Here is a 7,990-nt window from a genome sequence, read left to right as displayed (position 1 = left end):
GGATATTTCTTCCACTACTTGGTAAAACTACTAACACAGAACATACGTGCTGGTTGGCGGTTGGCTTAAGTCTCTATGGTGTGCAACTTTTTTGGCGAGACTCAGATGATGTGATGGCGGTTTGTGTGTGGGCTTTAACAGCACCTATGAGGGTCTGAGCAGCTGCGAATATCAGCTGTCGGTAACTTCAGCTGAGGCAGTTTGGCTTCAGGAGTCTCCTCTCATTTATCCACAAAGTTTCTGTGCAGATTTATAACTGAACTACTATTCTGTCCATTAAAGTCCTTTTTTTAATAAATTTTAATTTTTTTTCTGCATTGTGTCCTTTTACTTTAATACTTTAAGCACATTTTTCTCATCGTACCTAATATTTTGATCAGCTGTAGATAACTTCAGCTGAGGCAGTTTGGCTTTAGGAGTTGTCTCTCATGTAACTACACAATGTTTTGGCAGATTTATGATTGAAAAACCATTTCTACAAGCTCAGCTGAGATGATCAGTCACTAAATGAATACGCCAATTGACAGAAAACGAATTGCAAACTATTCTGATAAACATTTTTTTATAAATTAGATTTTTTTTGTTTCTTTTCTGCATTGTGTCCCTTTACTTTTAATACTTTAAGCACATTTTCCTCATTATACTTTTTATTTTGATCAGCTGTCTGCTAAATGAGTTTGGCTTTAGGAGTCTCCTCTCATTTATCCACACAATGTTTTGGCAGATTTATAATTGAAACATTTGTTTATTTTTAAAAAAAAAAAAAAGAAATAAAAGTGAAGACACATTTGCATTTCTACATTTCTGCTGTGTTTTAAAAAAAAAAGGTACCTATTTAGCATGAGCGATGACAGAAGAAAGAAAGCAGGCCTCATTAAGAGCAGCAGATGTGACAGAGCTGTCAGCTCAGTTTGACTGACAGGAGATCACAGAGAGCAGCTCTGAGCTCTGAGCTGATGCTGATGCTGATGATGATGATGATGATGATGATGATGATGATGATGATGGAGACTAAATGAAACATATTAGCAGCTCCATGTTCGGATGTTCAGAAAATTTGTACATGTTCACGACTTTTTCATGATTTTGAGGAAAATTATAAAGACTGTACATCCTCTGAAATTAACATCGATACTCATTATCAGCTCTTTTTCATTGCTGTACAATAATTTAAAAAAATATTTATTATTTCAAAAAATATGTTATTTAAATATAACCTAGGAACTGTTGGTTATTTATACGAGTGGGGGGGCAAGGAAAAGGAGGGGGCAAGTCAAATACTTTTCTAAGCACTGGGGAGGGACTTGTTTTTATTTTGATTTTATTGGGCAGGCATACATCTTTAAAGGGTTGTATTTTTATTCTTTTCAATTTCAAAACAAGACATTTGGTTTTAATTTTGTTTTTCTTTGAAAATGTTTGGCAATATGTAAAGAATATATTTTGGTGAATTTATTTCCGACTTTTGTCAATTTTTAAAGACTTTTATTGGCAGCTTTTACAAAAAAAAGGTTTTGACTTTAATTTAAGAAAATAAATACAATTTTAAAGAAAATATTTAGGCAACTTTTATTTTTTTAATTTTTAAAGAAAATCTTTTAGTGATTGCTTTTTTTTTTAAAATTGGTGATTATACAAGAAAGCCTTTTGGCTAATATTTTTTTATGGAAAACTTGGGACTTTTAAAGAAAATACTGCTGTTTTTTTTTGTTTTTTTAGTTTGTTTAGTTTTTTCCCTTTAAAAAAGGTCTTTTTTTTGTAAAAACAGTAATTATCATCGGATTTTCAAATTTCCAGTGATCAACATCATGTTTCATTATACAGGTTTGTGAGACAGATTTCCATGACTTTTCCTAAACTTTCAAGGTATAAGTAGTTTTCCAAAACTTTTCCAAGCCTGGAAGTTGCTGTTTGCAAATTCCAAGACTTTCACAGGTGTTTTAATGAGCGCACAAACCCTGAAACAGGACGAGCTCTGCTGTAATAACATGATATATCACGACTTTCTGCTCCAACTATAGAAGTGCATGAATGTTACACAAAGGTTATGCAATGAAACCCACGGTTACATCATCTCTCAGCTCCACACTGAGTCCTCTGCCAACAAACTGAAGTCAGTACCTGCAGACGATTCTCAGTTTCCACAATAATTAAAACCTACTCGTTATGGAGAAACAACTGTTCACTTTTCATTTCATGCATTTAATGATATAAAGTAGTGTGAAATAGAAAAGAGCATATTGAGGAATCTTCTTATTGTGTGATTTTTTGGGGGCGTTGGGGTGGAGGTACTCATGCAGAGCTCAGTGGTGAGTTAGTGATTAATAATGTTGTGTTTTTTCACAGCAGGGTAACGTCAAAGGCTTTGTTTACATCGATGACCAGTTTTGACATGTGCAGGTTCAAACTACACTACATTAATCCCTTTCTGTCGTATTTTATAACTCATCTGTCGGCCAATTACAGCCGAATCTGTCCAATTCAATAAACCAATCAATCAGACTTTATTTGTACAGCACTTTTCATACAAACAGACTGGAACTAAATCTACTAATTTCTTGCAATTTATTCAACATTTCTTACCAAGTTGCTGCATATTTATCCCATATTGTGGGAGGGGTTGCACTAATTTGCTCAGAGGTCAAAGGTTTACTGAAAGCAGCACTTCAAAAGTGATGTCGCTCCAGGTTTCAAAGAGTTAACTGACATTGTTACAGTCAGACTTTTGCCAAATATTCAATCAAGCAAATATTAACAGCCATCTCTGATCTCAGGGATGATTGTCTGGTGGTCTTTTGTTTGTTTGGGGGTTTTTTTGTTTTTTTTTTTAAATTAGAGCAGTTTGTTGATTTGTGATTTAAATCTGTGATTGTCAGATTTAGTTTTTATAAACATTACTCAGCTGTCTGAGGCTGATGTGATGCTAACACAATATTATAAGCAACTTTTAAACATTTTAATCTTTTTATATGTATTGTTATTCCATTTCTGTTTATTTTTTTTAATCACTGAGACTTGTTTTTCAATCATTATGGATAAAAATGTGACAGTCTGCAACTTTGTGAATCCAGTTTTATTTCTCTTTACCATCTGTTTGGTCAGACTCCTCTTTTTGGTACCTCATCTTTGTTTTATGATTTGTAATCACTATCATTGAGTCACAGTTTTCTGAGAACCACTATTTTTTCCAGTAAAACCTTGAGAGGCTGAGCCTTCGACCTTCAGTGAGAGTGTGTTCAGCTCTCTGCACAGCTGTGTTAAATCGATCCATATCAACTCTGCACTCTGTGTTTAACTTTCGGGGCACAGAGCACTTTTGCAGCTTTTCAAATAGTTTCTCATTTTGCAGCCAAACTTATTTATTCTCAGCAGCGCTCTGATGTGAGCTTGTTAGTAATGGATGGTGACTTTACTCACTATTAATTAATAAACGGCTCCTCGTGTGACATTAGAAGGCAAAATGAGCCATCCTGTGATCAATCAAAGTGTTTAATGATGACAAAATAAATGTCATTGAAATGCCAAGAGATTTAATTGTTGCTGCTAATGTGGATAAATCTGAAGTCATTCACACATTAATGGAAGCTTTTCATCTATCCTGAAGATGTTTTGCCGCAGTACGAGTTTCATGTAATTTCATCTGCTTTTTCAAAGCTTTGAAAGGAGCCCCGCAGAAATTACAACGTTTGGCGGTGTGCCTAATGTCTTCAAAACACGACAGACGCTTTGCTGAAAGTGGTTCCACCATTATGAACAAGTCACTGGTAGACCAGGATCCTCTGCTGCTGCTGCTGGGAGCTTTGAAGTGACAGAAACAGTGTTCAGAGTTTAATTCTGATGCAGTGCGACGAATGAAAAGATGCTTTGTTGTCTGCAGAGCCGAAACAGACACAGAGCCTCCGCTGACTGAACCACAAATTAACCCTTTATTTTAACCCCGATTTAGAAATTACAGACAGTATATTAGAGATTAATAAGTGACTTTTATGATAAGATTATGTGCAATACTGTAATGTCACTGTTAGGGAATGTTCATTATTTCAGAGAGCAGAATGGGTGGTCAAAAAAAGGGGGGGGCATGTCAAAAAAAACGTAAGTATTATTAATTATTATTATTATTATTGTTATCATATTATTATGTAATATTTTGGATCACTTTAAATGGCTGTATTTTTTTATTTATTCTATTGTCGACTTTGAAAGAAAACATTTTGGTGATTTTTTTCTTCTTTAAATTTGTAGGAGATTTTTAAAGGAAACTTTTGTTTTGTTATTCTTTACACAGTATTTGCCATTTTTAAAGAAAACATTTATTTTGCATAAAGTTTGCATTTATTTATTTTTTTGAACATCTAAAGAAAACATTTTGTTATTTTTTTTGAAGGAAACATCTGGAAAAATATTTTTAAAATTTTTTGGTGATTTAATTGTTGTGAATTTTTAATTAAGAAAACATGATGATGTGATTTTTATATTTGGATGATTTCTAATTCATTTGTGCTTTTTTGTTGCTTGTTTTATTTTAATTGTTTGGTGATTTTTTGTTTTTCTTTAACTTTTTTTTTTTGCAAAATTCAAATGAAATAGCCTTAATTATTGTTGAATTAACAAATTTCTGACAGTCCTTAAACAAAAGCTTCTGTCAGAAAAAAAGCCACCAAGATAACCAATATTAAAATAGGGCTATTACATCAAAATCACTTTATTGTACGACACTTAAAATGTGTCCAAAAATAAATAATTTGCATGAACAAAACTAGCATGCAGGACAAGAGTGAAAAACAAGGGGGTTTTTTTTTTCAACTCAAAGTTTCATCTTCAACTTTGAATTTCAAACAGCAAAGGATGAGTTTCTAAAATCTAACAAGTCATTTATGGTTGAGGGTCACTCAGAGAGGGAGCCCCCCGCCTCCTCTGATAAATAAACAACAGTCCCTTAGCAGACACATTTTCAGACACACCTGCAGGTAAAGATGAGGACGTGAGTCTGTGCACAACTTCAGTAAAAACAATCACGGTGTGTTACCACAACCTGCTGCACTCAGGCGAACTCAGGTAGAAGCGGTTATCTCTTATTGATTTCCTTCATCAAATCAATTCCAATCATGACACAGGAGATCTCAGCTAAACTGACTGCAGCTGAATTTCTGAACCTGCAGTAACAAGCAGTCAGGTCAATCTTATTTTTATAGCCCAACATCACAAATTTCACAGCTCATGACACCCTCTGTCCTTAAACCCTCGACTCAGATAAAAAAAATAAGAAAACCCTCCTCAGACAAAACTCCTTTAACAAGACAAACTAAAACGTAAACCCCAGACTGAGGAGGAATCTCTCTCACAGGACACACAGATAATCAGTAATCAGTGGCTGTGGGATCAAAAACTGCAGTTTGCACTTAACAGTCTGAATGTAAAATCAAAGTTTATTTTAGACTTAGAAGAGCTAAGATGGAAATTCACAGATTAAACAAAAATACAAAATCTTGCCAAAATCTATGCCATATGCATGAAGGCAGCCAAAATTAGCATGTAAAATGCGCCAAACAGTCCCTCAGGGTTAGAGACGCAGCATGCGCCCCAGCACCACCCAGCTAACATCCTAAATCCTTTATAGGGCCCATTTTTCAGCGCATTTATAACTCACATGGGCCCCATGTACAAATGTTGTCTCAGTAACAGAAGCATCTCCTCGCCTGCGTCTGTGACACTGTCAGTGCTACACAGGTAGCAATCTGCTTTAATGGGCCACCAGGGGAAATGGCTCCAAAAAGAGGTACTTATTAGTTTTTGTTTTTTTCAAAATAACATCACAATCTTTACAAAGCTGAATGATCTCTGAATCCCAGCTCATAATTAGCAGACTACAGTGAGTATGTGACAATATTCACACTAAAGAAGTGATAAATATCTGTGAGAGAGTTTCGGCAAAATAAATGTGTCAGACAGAAAAACACAGTGCAGTCAACAGGTGACATGTTGGTCTGACCTTCATTCATCTGTCCAGACCAACAAATGATGATAATTATCTGATGACTGAGCTCTGCTCTGAAGAGACAGACTGTGGGTAGTGTTTTATATATAATTCTGCTCTCACTAACACACAGCAATCACACACACCCTCATGTTCACACACACAAGCAGACAAACAAACACTCAGACTGATGGAGCCCTCCCACCCTGCAGTCGAGCACATTAAAAAACAATTAGGCTGCTCTGATTTGTCTGTTTTTCGCCGCCTCACCGCGGCAGCAACCTGCAGAGTCCAGCTGCTTCCCTCAGGCCTCTGCAGAGCGCCGCGAGGAGAGGAAGAGACACAAACTGAGGGGGGACAACTCTGCAGCTGGATATGAGGACAGAGAGAACTGGAGTGGACAGAATGAACTGGAGTGGAGGACAGAAAGAACCGGAATGGAGGACAGAATGAACTGGAGTGGACATAATGAACTGGAGTGGACATAATGAACTGGAGTGTAGGACAGAATGAACTGGAGTGTAGGACAGAATGAACTGGAGTGTAGGACAGAATAAACTGGAGTGTAGGACAGAATGAACTGGAGTGGAGGACAGAATGAACTGGAGTGGAGGACAGAATGAACTGGGTTTTGTCCTCAGTGTGTGACAGCAGTGGACAAAGCATTCGTGTGTTGAGTCCCACCATTATGAGCTCTCTAATTATGTTGCCAGGCAGCTGACTGGCAGGCGGGACGATGCAGAGCGTCCACCGAGGACACAAACACTGCAGCCAGAGGTTTGTCTCCCTCAGTCACTGACTCGTCTGATGAGTAACTGCCTCTCTCCGTTTTTTCTTTTATCTCTGACTTTGATGGGATAAAGAAGTCGTTTTGGTTAAGCGCAACTAGACCGTTGGTAAATTCAGAGCAATGCATCATTTAGCTGTCCAGAGCGACTCACTCTCAGAGTGTCAGAGCGACTCTGGGCACTCTGTCTGGGGAGAACGAGCAGCAGAGCGCTAAACGCAGTGAATGTGTAATGAACATACTGTTGGTTAAATTATGGAGAAACAGAACGCTCTGTGACTTCCATCAACAGCGCTCTCATTTTAGTGTAGAGCGTCAGATTGGATTAATGAACGCAGCCAGAGTCAGAGCGCTGGAGCAGATAGAGCTGCACCAGGCCGACTCTGCTTTGCTCCATGGCTGTCGTCGTGGAGACGACTGACAAAGGCGGGACCCAAGGAGGTGTCAATCAAAACGCCCATACAGTCTAGAAAAATGCTACTCTCTTTAAAATGAGCTGTTTTCAACGCTGTTTTCCAAAAGTTCACTCTGTGCATTCTCACCATTTCAAGCCATGTTTCCACCTTAACGCTGCAGCGAAAACCACCACAGAAGAAGAGGACATAACCTCCAGTTAAACCTTAAGTGGTAAAAACATGGGGAGAGTGTCTTTCTGAAGGCTGTCCCCTTTGCACTTTATCACTTTTGTTTCAACAATCTGCAATCTGTTCTACCGCAAGCGTTTCTGCAATATTTCAACTTTTTTAAACGTCCATCAGTTCCACTCATACCCACATTAAAAATGCACCTTTACAAGAGTTTGTCCCTGGATTTTCTGTCTTTGGCGTTTGATTGTTACAGCGGTGCCCATACTGAGCTCTCAGTTGTCAGCATGGAAATATAATTTGCTGTGCACCTTACTAAACTATTATCTGAGAAGCAGATAGAAAAGCTTTTTATAAGTTGTGTAACTATTATATCAGCCGACGATGGAGAGCAACCAAAGTGCTTTTGATTTTTTATGAAACTTCAGCAATATTTGAAAAAGGAAGCTCAGGGTCGACGTTTTAAAAGTGTTCATGTGGAGGCTCATGCACGCCTTCAGTAACTTTAGATAAGGATGGTGCGTAGGAGGAAACAGACCATGAGGAGAAAAGAATTTGTGCACACTGTCCTATAACTCTCAACATATTTTATTAAATATTTGGGTTCTTATAGTTTAAGACAAGTGAGAGTGAAGACTTTTTAAG

Source organism: Plectropomus leopardus, chromosome 11 (genome assembly GCF_026936395.1).
Source record: "Plectropomus leopardus strain MGB_pleo_1.0 chromosome 11, ASM2693639v1, whole genome shotgun sequence".
Classification (NCBI taxonomy): domain Eukaryota; kingdom Metazoa; phylum Chordata; class Actinopteri; order Perciformes; family Serranidae; genus Plectropomus; species Plectropomus leopardus.
Note: the sequence above shows the minus strand (reverse complement) of the source record.